The 20,845-nt window shown below is 40.5% G+C and overlaps 1 protein-coding gene and 1 long non-coding RNA gene across 6 annotated transcripts in view; one reads left to right on the top strand and one right to left on the bottom strand.

Moving 5' to 3' along the window:
• The window catches only part of LOC116041995 (kelch-like protein 29), a 219,684-nt gene that overhangs the window by 12,165 nt on the left and 186,674 nt on the right, over positions 1-20,845 (top strand). For 2 of the 5 annotated variants that reach the window (XM_031288114.2, XM_031288116.2), the window contains exon 2: positions 3,191-3,259. The exons of 1 other annotated variant lie outside the window; for it this stretch is intronic. The gene's annotated coding sequence lies outside the window, so the exon portion shown is untranslated. Of the gene's footprint in view, positions 1-3,190; positions 3,265-20,845 lie in introns of all 5 variants that reach the window. 2 more of the 5 variants (XM_031288115.2, XM_031288117.2) reach the window with 1 other exon arrangement.
• LOC118493894 lies at positions 9,322-20,300 on the bottom strand. The gene is made up of 3 exons (XR_004895952.1): positions 20,290-20,300; positions 18,387-18,395; positions 9,322-9,424 (listed from the first exon to the last, which is right to left on the bottom strand). It is a non-coding gene; the product is annotated as an uncharacterized LOC118493894 (long non-coding RNA).

The raw sequence follows: 20,845 nt of genomic DNA, 5'->3' as shown, positions 1-20,845 counted from the left end.
ATAAGTGTTGTCTTTTCCTGGTTTTAAAGGCTGCATTACAGTAAAGTTATGTCATTTTCTGAACTTACCAGACTGTTGTAACTGTTCTATTATTTGCCTTTACCCACTTAGTCATTATATCCACATTACTGATGATTATTTATCAAAAATTTCATTGTGTAAATATTTTGTGAAAGCACCATTAGTCAACACTCCAATATTGTTGCGGTATCGATATTGAGGTATTTGGTCCAAAATATGGTGATATTTGATTTTCTCCATATCGCCCAGCCCTATTCTATCTGCACATTTTCCACTACGGATATGCAAGTAGTTAATTAGAGGACGAAGAGGCAAAATGTAAATTTATAGGGAGAAGTCAATGACGTAGTTAATGATTTTACTTTGTGTGGAGTTAATGAAAAACATCTCTGTCATGGCAAAGTAAACATTTTTCCTATGGGTTTCAACAAATTTTCTATTAAAAAATGAGAAACATTTCAGGTTTTTTGTGTACACCACAGCTCCAAACAGTGTTCTAGCTCAATATAATACAATATTTGAATTTCTTTTACATTAAACCCACGCTCTATTGTGCATTTATATAGAGTACTATGTCATTACAAGTTGTATTATGAGTGTTTTTGTAGTGTTAATTATGATCATACTTTGTCATATGATAAAGAGAGGTAGCAGCAGAACTGAAAACCGAAACTAAAATGTATTTAGGGGGTAATATTCATTTCAACTTCTTAAAATATGTCCATGCACAGTTGGACACTAACCTTTAATGAGATTTCACTTAGTTTTTTTTTTTGGCAGTGGTACATAAACAACCATATGTCAAAACTTTTGTTTTTAGACTGACTCTCCGTGCAGCAGCAGCCGCTTTTTTAGCTCCGTAAACTGATGGTGGAAAGAATTGGTTTTATATCAGCGAGCTACTGTCTTTTATCATCCTCTCGAGGAAGATTTGGCAAGCTAGCTGTTTCCATTCTTGCACAATCATCACAATGGAAATCAGACTTTTTTTTTATATAAAGAAACATGCCTTTCCTCCCACCATTTTTCATCTTAAAAGGAAAAATGCAGTCAAAATCATGTTCTTCAGACTATGAAGTCTGACGTGATGTGTGTGACTTGGAAGTGGAGTCAGCAAAACATGATGAATGAGCGTTGAATAACATTTCACTTTTTTGTAAAGGTTTCCCAGAGTGCTTTGCCTCGAGACATATGGTGCGACTCTGCAGCCCATGCTGAGAGCTGTCTATCACCAGTGCATTATTTTGAAGGAGAGCAGATACTTCGAGTTTTTCAATTGTTTTTTGAAATTATTTTTGCCGGCATATTTTAAGGTAGGAGCAAATACATTTACTTTATTTACTTTAAGTTTAAAGTTAGTGTCTTGCTCAAATACTTTTATCCAGTTATACAGTGGAGTTTAAAAGAAAGCGGAAAAAAATCCACCCTTGGATTATCTCAGATTGCTGCATTTCATCAAATTGTGACAACTGATGAGTTTTTTTTTTTTCTTTTTTTTTTTTTCCTAAAGAAGTGGCTCTACTTGACATTTTTGTTCCTCCTGAAGCTGCCTCATCTACTTCTAATTCAATTCAATTTTCAATTAAATTTTATTTATAGTATCAAATCATAACAAGAGTTATCTCAAGACACTTTACAGATAGAGTAGGTCTAGACCACACTCTATATTTTACAAAGAACCAACAATTCTAGTAATTCCCCCAAGAGCAAGCATTTAGTGCGACAGTGGCGATGAAAAACTTCCTTTTAGGGAGAAACCTTGGACAAACCCAGGCTCTTGGTAGGCAGTGTTTGACGGTGCCGGTTGGGGGTGTGATGAACAGTGGCAAAAATAGTCACAATAAAGATAATGGAACAGTGACTAGAAATAGTAGTCGCAGTAGTTCATGGCATAGGAGGGCACTGCAGGGCGTCACAGGCCGTAGCATGGCACAGTAGAGCATAGCTGTAGGGCACTGCAGGGCGTTACAAGTAAGAAGTTGTAAGAAGTTGCCTACATTTCCCAGAATTACTTTTGAGCACCCCTGGAGAGAGCGAACATGCACATGTTTGGGAATTTCAGCTGCAGGCTTGAAGTCTAGGTCGAGAGAAAAGGCAGTAATCCTAGTGAAGGCAGAGCGGGAGGATCCACAGCCTTTAAAGTTCAACATGGCTGAATTGCATTCTGGTTTATGGAGTCTGCTCTCGAGAGGAAAGTTGTATCCTTCCCTGATCTATGATGGATTTCTGTTTGTATGATTGTTAGGTCTAGCAAGAAAGACCCTTGTTCTTTGATTTACCAAAACGTGATTTTTCCACTGGTCATTATCTGCAGTGGAAATGCCATGTAAATGAGAAAAATACATCATCACACCATCAAAATGATTCTGACTAAAGAGTCTGTGCTTTTGTTTGCCACATTGATCTACTGTATGTGTTTCATTCCCTGTGATACATTCATAATTTAAAGTCATAAAGGATGGAGGTCTACCAGGATTCTTTTTCATTTTTTTTTTTTTTCACAAAAAAAGCTCTTTTACACTGATTCCGAACAAGACTCTTTCATACTTAGACAGACACACACAAAGAGCGAGATGTGGTGACTTCCAAAGGCTGCCACCGCAGAGGAGTCAGATGATCACTGTTTTTTTTTTTTGCGAACACCAGTGCTGTTGTTGGGTTCGACAATGAGGGCTTTTGAAGTGTCATCTCCCATGCGGACCCTCTCCTTTGTCGTCATCTTAAAAAGAGGAGAGCCTTCCGTTTTGCATGTACAGCAATTGTAGTATTTTTTTTTTTTTTCATTTTCACTCAGGGAATCATTTGCTACCAATTCCTGGGGCCTTGAGTTTGACCTTTTCTGCTGCCGAATTATCCGACGTTAACCTCTGATGTGCTCTCAGGACAGTTGAAGAGGTATTGATAGGTTCTGCACTGTAGCGTATGTCCCTGTGGAGTCATCTTTCTGTTCTCCAGACCAAAGATTACACTAATAAATCTCTTGATGCAGATTGTTCCACACGTGAATGGGTTGTTCTTTTGAGTGAAGGGATGCCAGATTTTTTTCTTTCTTCCTAATTCATTAACAGATGGCGAGCACAAGAATATTAGGGCCAGCTTTATAGACGTTTTCATTTCATTTGTGTTTTTCAATCCTCACCATATTCACCAACTGTTATTGTTTCTGCAGGTGTAGACGGCAATACTCAAAAGATCTAATTTGCCTGTGATGAGCATCCCCATCCACCAGAGACCAAAGGTACGGTAAGATATGAAAAGCTCATTATCTTATGTCCCAGTAGGCATTTTATTATGCCACAGGCAAATCACACATCGTGATACAAAATCAAAATAAATTTTCCCATAGAAACTATTTTGGACAAATCATTTTTTGTTATTATGTTTATCAAAAGAATAAGAAACTGTACTCTAGTATAATCTGACAAATTCCACTTTTTCAATCTTAACGTGCAGTTCTTGATCCTTTTGATATAGCTTATTTGTGCCGTAAGTGTACATGTTCTGTGGTGTTGGCCTGGTTTAGTGGGGGGTTGATCGTCTGGAATTATTTGATATATGGCGTCATTAATTCTGCTTGACTTCCCTGCTGTGTCCAGAAAATTAGCTATGTCTGTCTTTGTTTCCTCCCGCAAAGACCTTGCAATTCTGTCAGCATGCGAAACCAAACCGGTCTCCAAGCAATTATGAGGTTAGAGTCTGATCTCAGGTCATTGAGAGATAGGATTACTCCTGGACCACAGGACCCCAGGAATGTACAGACCCCTCTCGTGGTCTGCTCACCGCTGATGAAATAGAATTGAATTAATGGGGTTGCCCACTGTGAGGACTGATTAGAACGACATACTGCCTTTGATCCATGAGCGAGGTGACCAGGCGCGGGTGCCACAGGCACATGGGGGGGGGGTTGGGGTTTGTGTATGTGTGTGTGCCCGTCCTGGGTCAGTGCATCACTGACGAGCAGGACTCATTATGTGTGCTCTTTGCTGGGGTTCAACCCTCACTGGGGGGGTCTTCAGGTGTAAAATCATTGTGTGCTGTTTAGTTTCTGTGTATACCGTGGCCTATGTGGTCCAAAGCTGTGGTGGTCCATGCTGTGCCCAGCTCTCACCGTTTGGCAAATTAACTGTAGTGCTGCATACATTCTGAAAGTCTCACCTGCGGTCACACCTGCAGCAGCTTGTGTTATATAGTCTGAACCATAGCAGTTACATTTTGTGTGATGCTGTAGTCCGTCATGTGTTGAAGTGAAATAATAAAACTTATAAACCCCAAATAGTTTCTTTACCGCTGGCATTTACCACTTTGTTGGTTCAAGTGCAAATTCTTGTGGTAAAATGACAAGTTTATGAAGTGTACGAGTTGATGAGGAGCACTTGAGCATAACAACAGGCTTTTGCGCACCTCCACTATTAAAGTGCCCATATTATGAAAAAAATCACTTTTTCTGGGATTTGGAGTGTTATCTTGTATCTCTGGTGCTTCCACACACATACAAACTTTGAAAAAAAAAAAACATCCATGCTGTTTTGAGTGAGATACTGGTTTCTGAATGTATCCTGCCTTCAGTCTCCGGGTGAGCTGGTCAAAATCTGCACAGTTTTCTACGTAACTAGCCGAAACGAGCTGGCTAACCACAACCGTTAGCATTCTAGCGCTAGCATGCTGCCTCGTTCTCAATGGCAAAGCACTGCAACAAGACACAAGTTCACCATAATCTACAAAAGAACTACTTACATGTGCACCCTTGTTTAGAAGAAGTCTCCCAGCTAATCCTGCCTTGTAGCTGACCGAAGTTGGAGAAATAGCCTTTCTTTTACTGTCTATGGAGCTAGCTGACATGATCTATGATCTGAGCTACTGCGCATGTGCGAGTGCAAACAAAGATAGTACAGAAGAAAAGATGTCTCACTCTGTAGCTAAAACAGAGACCTGAACACAAGGTGAAAAGAGGATCTGCAGCAGTGAGAGAGAGCTGTGCAGTACAACAAAAATATTGTGTTTTTGGAAAATTAAACCATGTAAACCTATTCTGGTACAACCTTAAAATACAATTATGAACCTGAAAATGAGCATAATATGGGAGCTTTAAGGCACCAGCATACTCCAAGAACAAGTGCTTGTCAGATGGTCGAACAACTTTTGGCCGTCAGATTTGGTGACGCTGCATCCAACGACTTCTGTAACTTTCCAAACCGACAACCCAACATTAGCACGCACATCCCATCAGCGATTGGCCAAGTGTATGGGGCAAGGTTTGAACCTCTCTCAGGCTCTCTTTTTTTCATTCTTTACACATATATTTATGTCACTTTTTGTGTGCACCCAAGCGCAACTCTGTGCTTTCCTTTAAAGACTTTCTTAAAGTCGCTATCCCCATATTTAAGTGATTACCGCATGTTGTCGCTTTCTATTACCGAAAGCTTTTCACCCTGACTTTAAGTGTGGCCGTCCGGAACGGCCATAGTCCCTTTTTGTCTTTTAACGACACTTCGTACAAACTAGTTCTTTGAGCATACCCCAACACGTAGCCCGCAAGTTGTGAGTAACCACAAACTAATCCCACTTTAACAGTAATGCAACAAAAAAATCCACACAAAAAGTTTGTAATTCAAATGTATTATGACAAAAAATTACAGGTTCCAAGTTATTATTATTTTGGTCTTGAAATGCTGCTCTGTATTATAATAAATCCATTATGGAGAGTTTCAGCTGATTTATAACAACGTGACCACAGCATGTAATGGCTCAGATTCTGTTTGCACGTCTTGCAGTGGATATCGCAAGAAAGGTGTTTAAACTTTTAAGGTCCACTATTTGAAGCTCTGCATTCAATCCATCTACTCACTAATGTAAAATGTCTGTGGGAATATCTTATGGCCAGTGGTTACCACCGCCAGCTATAAGGTGTCTCCATCAGTCTCCGTATACCCATAAAGCTCAGAGTGGTTTGGGGGTTTTCCATTAGTTGGTTTGACTGTTCTTACTCCAAACATACTGCACCACATTTTACTTGGAATAGGACACAGACTTGCATTTTCACGCAGCCGTGGTGTGGTTATTTGTTGCAGAGCCAGGTTTTGAATGCTTTTGTTCTCATTTTAACTAAAAAGAGAGTGATCCAGAGTTTATTCAAACCACTTCAGACATTCTTGGTGTGAATGTGCCCTGAATCGACACAGCAGAGTGTGAGAACAAGAAGAAAGAATAATAATCGTTTCAGTATAAAAAAAAAAAGAAAGACAAAACTCAAATGATCCAAAATACCCCACTGCCTGCCAAGCCTGCCTTCCGATTTTAAGCTGGAACACGACACAATACATTATTTTACGGCACATACCTTGGAAAAGTAATGGTCATCATCCCCCTTGTTTGCCCAGCAGTGTGCTGTTTACGTTGGGCCCCCAGACGGTAAGCTGGAGCTGTCTGCCAGAATCATTCTCAAGGCCACCTCGAGTAATGATAGATGACAAGCTTCTGCGAGGAGGAAAAGAGGTCTCCTGGTAGCACGCAGTGCCACTCAGACAGAGGTGCCATCAGCTGGCAGTCTACCTGCTGCACTGGTTGTGGAGGAGGGTTGAGGGGCGGGGGGGATAAAAGACCAGTGGGGACTCTGGCTGCAGCACCTAATGAGAGAGAAAGCTACATCTCTTCTGTTGAGGAGTGCAGTAAATGATAGCGAGACGTGTGCAGCGACTCCTTCTTGTCAGTGAATACTAATATAACCGAGTGGTCACCTTTTTTGTAGCCGAACAAGAAGTTCCAGTTTTGTGTTGGTCTGCGGCACTAACTTTGACTTTGGACTGAGCATTTTTATGACTTTATTATTAATTTTATGTGTGCTTTGCAGATCTCACATTTATATCTGCAGCCATTTTGTTAAGCACCTGTTTGGGAGCGCTCTCTGGAACAGTGGGTGCAGTGGCAGCAGGGCATGCCATATCATATGCCATACCAACCAAGACAAAATAGGTGGGTGGGGGGGAATGGTGTTCCTTACCTTTTTGATACCTGTAACTGGGGAACTGTGGGAACCATGAGTATCCATAGCACATTTTGTGCAAATCTGGCCATTCATTTGGCTGATGAAGACCATGAGATGCTGTCGAAAGCTAGTAAGTGGACATTGATTTTATATTGTTTTGTCAAACTACTATTCTCAGGGTCCAAGAATTCATTTTGATTCTCAAATCCGGCCACTAGTTTTCACTCTACTAGAGCTGCAAATAATGATTATTTTCATTGATTCATCGGCAGATGACTTTCTTAATTAATCGATTTCATTGTTCAGTCTAAAATGGTGGCAAATGTTGTTTCCAGTTTCCCAGACTCCAAGGTGATGTCTTCAAATGTCGTTTTTTGCAACCAAAAGTTCAAAATCCAAAGATATTCTGTTTACAATGAAATTAAACATAGAAAAAGCTGCAACCAGCATTGGACAAAATATTTGTGTTAATGGGTGTACAAATCATTCGCTTTGACATCCGGTAATATGGCCAGTAGTTTCTGAGAAATTTTTCTCTGAACCAATAATAATACATCTGCATGTAGCACTCTATTATTATTAGTAGTAGTAGTAGTAGTAGTAGTAGTAGTAGTAGTAGTAGTCGTCATGTTGCCTATAGCCATAACTAGTAATTAGTAACTGCGTTTTCAATTACACTGATATTTGATAACATGGAATTACTATAGGTTTATTTTTTACATTTTAAGAATTATTATTCTTAATTATTATCTATCTAGAAGAAATACGATGGTACATAATAACAGTTTGTTCTTCTGCGCACATGTGCCTCTACCTAATGGAAGGTCCTGCTGTGAGGGGATAAAGATATTAAAATGCACTCTCCTGTTAATTTTAAGCCAGTCACGTGTCCTCTCCCACTGCCAAATGTTTCTGCATAGTTAGATACAGCAGAAGTAGCTTTACATCGTTTAAAATTTTCTTTAAAAAAAAAAAAAAAAAAACAACCCTGACTTTGAGTCTGCTTGAGGATGGGTCTCCACCTACCACCATTAATAAGACTAGGGAGCCTTCACCTGCTGACAAAGGGGAAAAAGCCTTGAGAAGGGCATTTATCTGGACAGAGCAGTAAAGTATTTAGCTGTGGAGACAGACAATGATGTGGGTAGTTCTGGGTATGTACTGTAAGTGATGTCACTAATAATGTGACCTCTGACCTGGCCGCTATGAGGATGCATGTCTGATATTGCAATCAGGTGTGCAGGAAGGAGGGAGAGCAGAAAAGCAGGGAGCAAGGTCATGCTTTCCGCAAGCCTCCCCTGCTGCATACAGCCCTCACAGCGCACAGCCACTGCCTTAATGATAAAAATGGCATCCTCCCTTTTTTATTTGTCGGGCACACGGGGGATCCCATTGACATGCCGTAACCAGACCATAACAGAGGCGGAACAGAAACCCACATGCATAAACACAGGCCGCAGTTCGCGCTGTCTTATATTCTTGTCACATAAACGGCGAGGCATTGTCTCCCGCTCGCCCCTTGGGGTGATTAAGACGTAAGGCACCGCAGGGGGTCGGCCCATGGTTAAAGGGGCATGGAATCCTAAGAGGCTGACACACTCAGACACACACACATACACACAGCGGGGGTTTTAGCATGGCATCTTATCAAGGCCATTGAGGCTAATATCTGTGAATGGGGCATGCTGGCACTTTCAGCCGCGCTATCAGTGTTATCTCTTTTCCTTAAAATGCCCCTGGGGACCGCACAGCATAAACCCATCATAAGAGAGAGGGAAAGTATGTATCTACTTTAAGCGTACTCACAAGAGAGTGGAGAAGTGAAATAAGGGCAATACTCCTACGTTCCAAGTCATTTAAGTCAAACTGTCAGATAATGCTTTGCTCAAAAGATAAAACTTCTCTCATTCGCAGTTGAAAAGGTTCAACGCTACCTGCTTTGGCTCCATGATGTCACCATCATGTGCTTACAGTGATTTTTTTTATTTTTTTTTTTTTTTTTTTAATTTTTAATAAGCTCCTCTGTGCAGTGTTTCAAATAGCACATTGTAAATGGTCTACAAAAAAGGCCATCATTTATTACAGCTTCATTATAACCTTTCCAACATGAAAACCCCCACTAGCTTTAACTAGTCTAAAAATGTCACCTGGCCTTCCACTGAAAAGAACTCGCAGTTTTAACCCTGTGTGCTTTTTTGTTTAACCCTTGTGTTGTCTTCCCGTCGACCGTGCAACTTTTTATTTTTCTGGGTCAAAATTTACCAACGTTGTGGTTGTCTTTTTTGACACTTCTGTTGCTTTTCCCCAAATTTTTTTTTTTTTTCAACAATATCTTTATTGAATTTTTTATATAACAACCCTAGAGCTGAGTAAAGGGGTATTGTACAACAGTATATCAAGTAGATACCAGCCCATCCCACCCTCCCTCCCTCCCTCCCTCCCTCCCTCCCTCCCACTCACTCCACCCCTACAGGTCCGACCATACATTCTTAGAGTGTGTATTTCCCCAAAGTTTTTTTGTCACTTCTTACAGATGTTGTTGTCGCATTTTTCCTGCGCTTTTTTTTGACGGTTTTTTCCATACGTTTTTGAAGCTATTTCCGACATTTTTGTCACTCTTTTCAACGTTCTTTTATCATTTGTTTTCTCTCCAAATGCTATAAAATTGAATAAAACGCCCAAATTCAATGAAAGTACTGAGCTGATCTTTTATTTTACTTGTGAAGAGTAATGGTTGTATGGAACCATCCACGTTATTTTTTTGACAATTTAATTGAAAGAAACCCAAATTTCTGATATAGAAACGTTTTCAATATGGTTCAAATTTGACCCGAGGACGACAGGAGGGTTAAACAGAAAACTTCACGGAAATTAAAAATGTATCTCAATAGTGTCAGTCCAGGATAGGCAGCAGTGACATTGAAGGAAAAAAAAAAAGTGACATCCAAAATAAAAAAACAGGCGTCACATTGGTTTTAACAGTGCCAGCTGCAATTTATTTATAGAACCATGAGCTGAAGAAATACCGGGCTTTACAAAAACACGACTGCAATGAAAAAAATCATTCAAATCCAACAGTCAGACGTGGACAAAAACAAGCTTTACCGGCTTGTATTGGTTTTGTGAAAGGCCTCCTTTTTGATTTGTATTCCAATAGCTGTCCATCCATCCATCTATTCATCTGCCAAATCCTGTCAGCCGTGGTTTGCCTGAGCCTTCTGTTGCCAAACCTTCACTTCCCCTTTGGTGAAGATGTCCTGCAGCCCGAGGATATCAAGCAGCAGGGCTTTACCATGTCAGAGCATACAGTACGTCTGTCATGTCAGCTGTCTTACTTAAGAATACCTACACCTGAGCGTTGCCTTGTGCTTGGCCTCCATTGTAGTGATGGTGTATAGCATTTTATGCTAGGTATCTGCCTATGGAGAGGCGTTATGGCGTGACCCATATATCAAAGCTTAGAGTGTGTCATTAGTTGGCTTGCTATTGTAAGATACAGTAGTTATCACAGCACGTAAGGTATATTGTTTCACTTAATGTCTCGAGCAGCACTCAACTGGAGCATGGATATGAAACAGTGTGTGCTTCAGGAACAGAGTTATAGGTAATTTCATTTTTGCAGAACATTATATTGTATTATATTACATTGCTCCCCCCCCCCACACGCATACTCATAAGCTAGTGTAAAACAAAAAAAGTATTATTTTATAGTTTTATTTTATTGTAACCTCCACAATGATGCTGACACCATGCACATATAAAACGGAGCCTACACACTGCATTATGCAATATCTGAGCTTCATAAAAAAAAAAAAACAGAAGTTATTGCTGCTCCTTCCTCTTTGTTGCTCGCTGAACTTGACCGGAAATTTAACATTTTCAGCTGACTCAAGCTGTTTGGTATCAAAAAAATGTGATTTCCTCTCCTTTTGCCTTCTGGGTGGAGCTGTTCCACAGTGCAGCGGCTTCCTGTCCAGCATCAGTTTAAGAACACACTGCCATTGTGAATGGCCACGGTCCACCTGCTCCAGCCCCGGCCACATTTACAAAGATGCATTTGAAAGGAAGCAATTTCCATGCCTGATATGAAAACTGCTTTTTAACCTTTAATTGCATCGCCGCTCTGTTCTCGGCTGAAATTAATTTACCAACAGGAACTCTCATCAAAGAATTCAGATGTACCTTCTTATCATCTGTGGTCAATGGGTCTGTGTGAACATTTTTCTCTGAATTAATTGCAAGCATCATCTGCCAAATTTTTATTTGGATATCTCCCTAATGTTGACATAAGCCTTAATGGCCATCTGCAGAGTGCAACTCATTATGGCCCGTATCTCTGTCCCTACATATGTATGAGATGCCTCAGATGTTTAATGGCGTTTTCCACTGCTGTTCACAAGCGTGAACTACGCTGCCAAGGTTGGCGTGCATGATTTTTTTCTGCTCGAGGCAGAGAAAAACTAAAACAGCATTTTCCACTTAAACAGGGACTCAAGAGGCTGCTGTCATTTATCTGAATGGTTATTGCAGAAGCCTTTCAGCGGAAATGAGAGAGCTAATGCAGACATTAAGTAATTGAGAGATTACTGACATGCGACAGGTCATTTGCAGTTATGCATTTAGCTGAACCCTTGTTGATAAAGATTGGTTCTTCAGCTTCTATCTGGTCTTAATGATATAGTCAGAAGGCTTTGTCAGTAATCGCACCTCTTGATCCCATGTTGTGCATTTGCTTCACATGTAAGACTATTTAACGGATCCTCATGCATTTTTATAGACACGTGTAGTGCAGATGTCAAAGCATCTCTACAGGGGGCTCAGCAGAGGTTACCCCATACTTGTAAACGTGCATTCCTGCACCATATGTGTTTTTTTCTCAACTCTGCCCCCAAAGCGTCTTCCAAAATCCTTGCATATCGCTCAGGCAAAAACAAATTTCAGTTTTAACTCCCTCTGCTTGCTAAAATAATCAAAATTGTCAACAGCTTAGCATTCACTTGAGTCTGTCACAAACCTTTTTCTCTGCCATTTTGTCTCATCATCTCACTTATGTTCCACACAGCTGTTCTGCAAGTCTACCTCTCGTGCTTTTGTCAAACTTACACCCACCCACTGAGATCAGATTAAAGCAGACATGTCGAACACAACACCACTGAGTCGCACGCCTGGAGCAAAGCATGCTGGGATGGAACGAGGCATACAGCATGCTGCTCTGTGACAGCTGTATGGGCCGGTGATTTAAGCGGCGCCATCTCCTGTAATTGCTGTAAATCTAATTTGGATGTATGGTCCGTGGGGTGTTTTAATGCAGCCATACTGTAATATGTTTTTATGAGATTTCCCATAATCTTGTTTTCTCTGCGATTGTTGCTGCACATATGTCGTTCTCTATTTTCTCACCATGCTTGGTTTGGTGATGAGTTTTCCTCACACCTGTAATTAAAAAAACTCCTATTCGCTGACGTCTCTCCTAGTCTACATCAGTTTTAAACAGTGGTGGACTTTCAGATACCGTTTTTTAGATAATGTTTACGAATTCAACATTTTGAGATATAGGATGTCCCAAGTCTGACTGAAAGATCATACCTGAGCCAATCAAGGCCAATGGTTTAATCATCATCTGAAAGTCCAGTCAAATTCTGGTCTTTTGTTTATATCCGCTCACTGTATTTCTCTGTCTACACCAGCTCTCATGTTTCTGGTGCAAACTGACATTTCCTGCAACTTGTTGCATTTTAAAATGTTAACAAACTGTCTAAAAAACTTCAGTGGGAAACCATTGCAAAGCTACACAAGTACTTCAAGTGTGCACTGTGGAGCTCTGCATATATACTGTATAAACATATGAACAAAAGAGGTGAAATACATTAGAATTTATAAAAGTCTACTCCTTAACCTTGTAATTTACTCAATTTTTCTCAGAAGTTTAGTTTGCCTTACTTTTACCCCAAATATTATCATTTTTTCATCCCCATGGCAAAAACATGGTTTTTGACAAGTTTTTGAGGTAGAAGTTACACTTCTCTATCACCTCTGTGGAATTAAGTTTTTGCCATGCCTGGAGTGATTTCGGCACATCCAAGGAAAAGAACTGACAGGGTCACCATCCTGTGAGCCTCGGGCCCTTTCCCCTTGCATTGCACCCATGCTATCTGCACTTTCTTCTACCCACCAATTCAGCCACTTCTGGGCTGAGAGGGTCTCTTGTTTTGGTTGTGAAAAATCAATAGCCATTACAGAAGGGAGCGAAACGGAGAGAGTGAGGGAGGCAGGGAGACAGACTGCTATCCCTGTCAGTCTGACCCTGCCTGACGGCTGTCATCTCCCTTAATTGCTTTGCTAATATCATCCCCACTCAGCCTGGATCTAGGTCAGCAAGGCCCCTCTGCTGGAGCTGACTGGAGGCTGTCCTCCTCCATGATCTCTCCCTCTCTTTGCCTTTTTTTTTTATTTTCCCCCTTCAGGGCCATCTCAATTAGAATAAAAACATACAGTAGGAATACGAGAAAGATACATTGTTTCTTGTTCTGAGGTGACCTCGGTTTGGATTAATTCAATCAAAAACCCCGGCAGTAGATGATCATTTATGCACCCTGCTCTATTCTGGGAAAGGAAATAGGCTTGCCAGAATTAACCTTTATATTTCCCTCAGGTGACGCAAGATCTGCTTTTTCTTTGTCTACCAGCTCTCTGCTGTTTGCACCTTCAGGTCAGACTACGAAACTTCTTAGTAAGTGAGAGGCTTAACATTGATAACTGCAGCAAATAAACCTGTTTACTGTTTGTTTTATATGTTAGTTTAGATAATTAAGATGGTAATCAGTCATTTCTGTTAGAGTCGCCCAGTGGTTTCATCAAAACAAGGCTTAGCCAGACAGAAATGACTATAAATTTAATGCAATTGACACAGTAAGGATTAACTAGTACTGCTGTCATTTAGGCAGGCTAAAGTTGTTTTCGCTGTAGTCTGTAACTTTTATGCATAACCATTTATTTAGTAGCAGTTTAAAAAAAGCCTGTTTGTTGGCCAAGGATGAGAAGGATGATATGTCAGAAATGAAGAATCGGCAGCGGCCCTCTGTTTCTGTTCCTTCAAAGTGATGCTTTAATAGAATAGATGTACGGAAACCATTTTAACAATGAGAAGTCTGAGACAGACTTCAATCATTGTTGTGTCAGCAAATGTTAAAAAAAATCCTAAGGGGGTCGTGATAATTACAAGGTGGAACATTTGTTTCGGTCTGAATTCCTGAAGTGTCATCTCTTTTCTCCTTCACTCATTTAAAGCTTAAAGTCTGGAAAGCCAACTGCGTCCGAGGTACTGTTCCAAACAAACTGAAGAATTGACTGATTTGAGACAGAAGTATGTTAGCAACAGAGATGTTTTTGAGAAGAAACTTCATTTTCCCTTCCAACTTTACTTGGCAAATTCCGCTGGCTAAAGGAAGTAGGCACAGTGGAGTCGGTGTTTCTTGGGGAGAGGGAGAGAAGATTATGCGAGTGTTGCGGATGAAGCACAGACCAGCTGTTTTCTGCCTCAGGGAAAATGGCAATATTTTGTGAGTGTGTTATGGTTTAAGGCATTTTTCGTCTCTCCATTTGTCCAGTGTAGCTTGTATTTCTGCATACCTGTCTCACCTTTTAATAATAGTTTGAATAGAAATACACATTATGTATGTCTTAAAACGGATACTACAGTAAAACAGTAGTATTGGGATCATGAATAGATATGACCAAATCTGCCCAGCAACCAGGGCCCAAACTCATACTGTCACACTTGAACACAACAAACAAATAGATTAATAATGGAGAGATCCATTAGAAAAAGCAGTTCTCGTCACTGGGGTGTGTGAAAGCTTGGCCATCTTGGCTGCAGCTTCTCTGTTGTTTACATCTACAGTCGTGGCTACAGGCAGCCATTTTAAACAAGGTAGCAAAGCACAGACGGGGAACGAGGGGCTAGTAATTGTGTCAGCGGCACAGCTCTACTCATACTTTCCCCTGCTCCCGCTTTAATGGAGCATGTAAGGGCCAAGGTGTGCTGCCCCGGCCCTCAGCCTAGACTCTGTTCAAATGGCCTCCCGTCCTTTTGTGAGAGGCACTGTGGAACAATAAGCCTAAGGTGGAGCAGCTGGAGAAAGCATTAGTGTAAGACCCTTCCTGCAGGTCGCCATTTCAGCCTCACTGCCCTCCGTTTGCTTCCACAATAAGACGCCTCTTTTCATGACCTATTACGATAGCAATAACCCCGTCTTGTGCCTCAAGTTGTATTGTTGAAATTCAGTGTAAATGTACAACTGATGCCTAGGTGTAGCATTCACACCTTCAGGTGTAAATGAGCATTTGTAAGCTACAGCTTCCAAACTGTTTGCCTGGTCTCACAATAAATCATTCTCGACTACTGCAGTGATTTTGTATGGGAGTGCATTTACACTGAAAATAAAAATGAAAAAGGAACTTTTCTAATGTGAACCATTCTTTGTTGAACTTTAATGCTTTACAACACCAAAGCAAGTAAGCACTGCATGTGACTACTCTTCTGAAGTGATTTTGGAAATTAGGTAGAAATACACTGGTTGATTGACATGACACCATTGTATTCATAGAATATCATCAGTCCAGGCTAAAGTGAATGATATTAATAATGCATGCGTGTTGCTTCCTCTAAATTTCGGGTTATGGTCGACTAGCGGGGCCTGCTTAGATAAATTGATCAACATTGATTGTGATTGGTGGTTCGCTGTTACACTTAAATCAGTGTAAATTGCGTTATATCAGACACAGACTGCTGTTGTAGATTAGTTTTGTTTCCAGCGTCGCGGTTCCAAACGGTAACGTTAGTTGGGACAGACGCCTTGTTTCTTTAGGCTAACTATATTAGCTTTAGCCTGGCTGGTAGCAGCTTTCTGCGGTGAAAAATGGCTGGGAGATGTTGTGATTACGTTGCATTAATCAGGTAATATGCAGCGTACATAAAACACTGACTACTGTATCTTCACTACCCACCGAAAAGCATGTGCATCACTGTGTCAACGGCACCTGCCGCTTATGGTACTTTTCTACACAGGCAGAGCCTCACTTCCCATAACAACACCCCGTTGGACTAACGTTACGTCACATACACACATTGCCCACATGGCTACCTGTCTTTAAGGGGAAGGGTTGGCCGGTAACAATCATGTAAAAGGAGAACGGTGGAAGTTTACTTTTCTATCAAGCAGCAAAGAAGTTTTAGCGTCAACATCGCAACGTCCTGCTATGAGACCATCGCACATGCGCACATCGCGATGTAGACGATGAAACAAAATATTGTGCAGCCCTAGACTGGGCTGTAATCCTGTGTCTGTTGGCCCACAGTCGCAGATTCCAAACGAAGCTTCCCTTTATAAAGAGTGAAGGTCCAGCTGTCACCCAAACTTGTTTGGTTTGGAGGATCTTGGGAGCTGAATGGAAGCAGACCCTCTGGGTAGCACAAGGCCTGTTGTTTTGGAACTGCTATTGGTGGGAATAATGCCCAGATTTCACAAATCTGTGGTATCACTGTTCAAAACCACATCAAGGCTAAGTATTTGAAGACATTTGTAGCTACGTTGGTCCTGGGGGCTTTGCTGTTGGTTGTGTGTTCTTCTTTGTCAACCCTGTAAGAAAATGTTAGCTTGTAGTTCTGTTGAAGCAGTTTTTGTGGTGAAAGTGAAACGCTACGCATTCAAAGTATTAAGGCGGTACTGAATACTATTTTTTGAGCTTCAAAGCTTCGGTACTTATCAACAGCGACTATTCAAAGTTTTGGAGGCAGCGGTGGGGGGGGCATTAACACATTAACATTGACATCAACATTTCCGACTGCCCATGAAGGCAGCGGAGAAAGAGAGAAAGCGAGAGTTATGAAAGGCTGTACTATCTTTTCCTTTTATCAAATTGAATAAAAATGAAACCAGGCTGCTACAGTATAACCTTACAGACCTCTACAAACGTCACACTGCTCGCTTATAACTCAACATTTCTCCGTTCTTGGCTGAGATGGATGACCTAGCGCTGCATGAATTTGCCAGCGGATAGTTGACATTTAACTCACGTTAGTGGCTTAATTCAGACAAAACACCACAGTGAATTTCAGCCTGCATGCACGTTTTTTTCAAAAAATAAATATTTGAATCCAAAAATTGAAAATGGAATACCTACTCATCGAACGAATATTCAAATATTCGGATCCATCCCTACAAAGTATTGAACAGAGCTGTTGTTAAATACAAACCCCAATTCCAATGAAGTTGGGACGTTGTGTAAAACGTAAATAAAAACAGAATACAATGATTTGCAAATCCTTTTCAACCTATTTTCAATTGAATACATTACAAAGACAAGATAGCTAATGTTCAAACTGATACACTTTATTGTTTTTCTGCAAATATTCACTTATTTTGAATTTGATGCCTGCAACACATTCCAAAAAAGCTGGGACAGGGGCAACAAAACACTGGGAAAGTTGAGGAATGCTTAAAAAAAAAACACCTGTTTGGAACATTCCACAGGTGAACAGGTTAATTGGAAACAGGTGAGCGTCATGATTGGGTATTAAAAGGCTCCAAAAGGCTTAGTCGTTCACAAGCAAGGCTGGGGCGAGGTTCCACCCTCTTTAGAGTTTCATTTGGACTTTGTTCTCTCAACTTTCAATTTCTGTATGCACACGGCCACACAGTTTCGTGTCCTTTTATTTGGAATGGCGGTGGCGTTTACCCATGCTAATTAGGATCAACTGGCACTCGCTTTGAATTTACGATGACTGTGGGATTTATCACAGATGTGGACAATTCTACGGTTTAAGAACCTGGCATGAATCTGAAGTAGACTTTTCTTAGGACATTTCTCAAGAACAAATTTAAGAAAAAACTTTAAGAAAAACCTTTTTCTGATATTGGTGAATTAGGCCCATGAGTTCGAATGATGTGTTATTTATTAATTGGAATTGGCTTGGAATGTTTTTGCCTCAAGGTCAAATCTTTATGTCAAGTAATGTGTCACAGCAGTCAAAATTCAAATCAAGTCCTATTTCTGGTATTGAGAAAAATAATCCTTTTGCAGGACAAATAAAACAGTAATGAATCTTGTCTTACTGCAACAGTTTTGCGCCAAGAAGACTGCAGAGAGCAGAAATCCAGTGCAGGTGCTTCCAACACATTGTTTTATCGCTGTCTACTCTGTGCCCGACCAGCAAGCACGCTCCGTTGTGTTCTCATGTCGATTAGCCAAAGCGTGTCTGGTGGCGCTACTTTCGCCACTCACTCTGGAGCACCATCTGCAGCTCGCAGCCTCAGTGTTTGCCTCACACTCCCAATCCTATTCAGATGTGAATGCCAAAACAATCAGATAGAAAGACATTGACATGAATACTCTGAGGTTGAATTTGTGAGTCAAATTCCCCCCTTTGCTTCCCTGCATCCTGGTAAACAGATTTTGAAATTGAGCTTGTTGAGTGGCGTCTTCTTTGCCATGCAAGGCCACAGCCTCACAGGGGAAAATAAACAGTGGCATCTAGAAGTGAAGATGATGACTGTAAGACTATATTAGGATGATCTTTCCATTGCTTTTCAAATGGCTTCATTTATTTTTTGGAGCCTGGATTGGTCTGTGTATATTATATATGTGCATCTGCAGCAAACTGCCAGTTATCACATTCAACATCGGCAATTGACTCCCATCAGTCTGTAGATAGGAGTCACTTCAGCCACAAAAGTGTGTAAAAAGGAAAGAGGCATGTTTTTATTTTCTTAGTAAAAGACACCAACCCAGCAACACCTTTTTTTTTTTTTTTTTTTTCTTTTCTTTTTTTGGTGCTTATTCAGGCAATTCTGTGTTTCCCTAGCTCACGTCAAACTCGGGGCCATGTGCTTGTAAATACTTAAAGCATGAAAGGCAAAATTGCTTTCAATCAATCCTTGATAATTTTTACATGGATAGCTGTGGGGAAACGGTAGATCAAATGGAATAGTTAATAGTTATTGTATTTTGCGATGATAAAATTATTGTTATTTACATTGAGTCTGGTGGCTTTAGCAAATGCAATTTTGCATTTGTTTTTATGTTTAAAAAAATCTTACTTCTTTACAGAAAGGTCGACCTCCTTAGAAATCCTTTCCATAATTTTGTCAGACACTTAGAATATTAACCTGAGTCTGTCAGTGTCAAAACAAGCACTTTGGTGAAGGTAAATACAAGCTGCACAATTGCCCTATTAACTTGCATTGTAGCTTGTTTTGCCGCTGCCGACTGCAGTGATCTCACTTAATACTGGACCATTGTCAAAGATTGTTGTTCCAATCAGTCACTTAGACACAAAAAACATAGGAAAATAGGGTTGAAAAAAATGGTAGTTACCATTTAACTCAAAGCACCATTGTGCCTTATAACAGCCTCACAGAACGGCTAGCATGGCTGTAGCCTACTGTACATGTCTTTTTAATTTATCAGTAATAATTTAGCTCCAGCTTAAAATATTGACCTTGAGCTATTTTTCATGTTATATTTTATTTGTTAGATTTTCTGTTTCCTTTCTGCACCATTTACTAAAATATATAGAGGCATTCCCCTTGAAAAAATAACCAATAATAGTTTTTTAGACCGAATACAGAATTAAGAGAACATGTAATACCACGAGTCAATCAGCATTCAAAATCTCATTCTCTACCTTATGTGTCACATATCACAGAAATGAGTTGTTGAAATAATGAGGTTTTGTATTTTTATTCTCACCTTGCATCCCCCAGATTTGATTTACTGTGCCTGTTTAATATTGCAACAACAATACATCCATGCAATGACTCCTAACTTTTTACATTTTAATGTGACTTGCGACCCAGACAGAGAAGTTGATTCAATGTGATATTTAATAAATGAACAACAGGACGGTTCTTTTTCCCCCAAAAGTCTTCAGGTCATGTTGGAAAGATGTCTCAAATTCTATTTTATGATTGGGCTAATTGAAGTGGCCAGTCATTTTAATGTCTGTGGCAGGCGGCTTTACTACCTCCTTTGAGGCGAACGGGGAGAGAGTCACATCGTGGAAGGACAAGCAGTTTCCCTCATTACTCAAGTCCTCACCCTAATCTCATTTTCTACTTGCGACCAGTCAAACAACCTTTTACATTTGGTGAAGTTTCAGGTCTCACAGGCAGTTCAATTAGAAAGGGGCGGAGAATGAAGACATTACATTTCTGTGTCTTATTAACCTGAAGGTTGAATCCAAAGCCATGCCATTTATTGCTGTTTAAAAGCCTTGGGTATATAACGTCTTCCATTTCTTCATAGATTTGGCACACATATTAGATTAAGGAACCAAAATGTGGAAGCCAGAAACTCTTACTGTTAATAATAACTAATTAGAGATTCTGCTGAATTGTGTTTGTTTATCACATAATTAATTACCACCATCACATTATAGCTTGTCTTTACAACACCAGTCCATAGACTTGCCCGTTCTTGCTTTGAGCAGCTGTGTTGCTTTAGTTTCCCCATGGTTGTGATTTGATATGAGATTCACCAGACAATTTCCAGTTTATTACTGCTGTGTCCAGGCAGTCCCTGATAAGATTAACCAATGTCTATGAATCATTGCTGGAGAGTATTTGAGGCGCCGGTCAGCGGCTGAACAAGAGCGGCACAGTGCCCTTGTGATATGAGCAACACTTGACAGAGACTTCCCCTGACTACTGGTGCAGGACCGCTGTGTGGAAGACGTCTTTCTTTTCGGGTATTGGCCGAGGTTTGGATTGAGTGCATGGGTGTGATGATCCCTGATCTGTGGAGAAGGCGGTGATGTGCCTGTGGGGAAAACGCTCTCCGGCC

The sequence above is a fragment of the Sander lucioperca genome, chromosome 19, assembly GCF_008315115.2.
Source record: "Sander lucioperca isolate FBNREF2018 chromosome 19, SLUC_FBN_1.2, whole genome shotgun sequence".
NCBI classification, from domain to species: domain Eukaryota; kingdom Metazoa; phylum Chordata; class Actinopteri; order Perciformes; family Percidae; genus Sander; species Sander lucioperca.
This window is presented reverse-complemented; position numbering and strand designations above follow the sequence as displayed.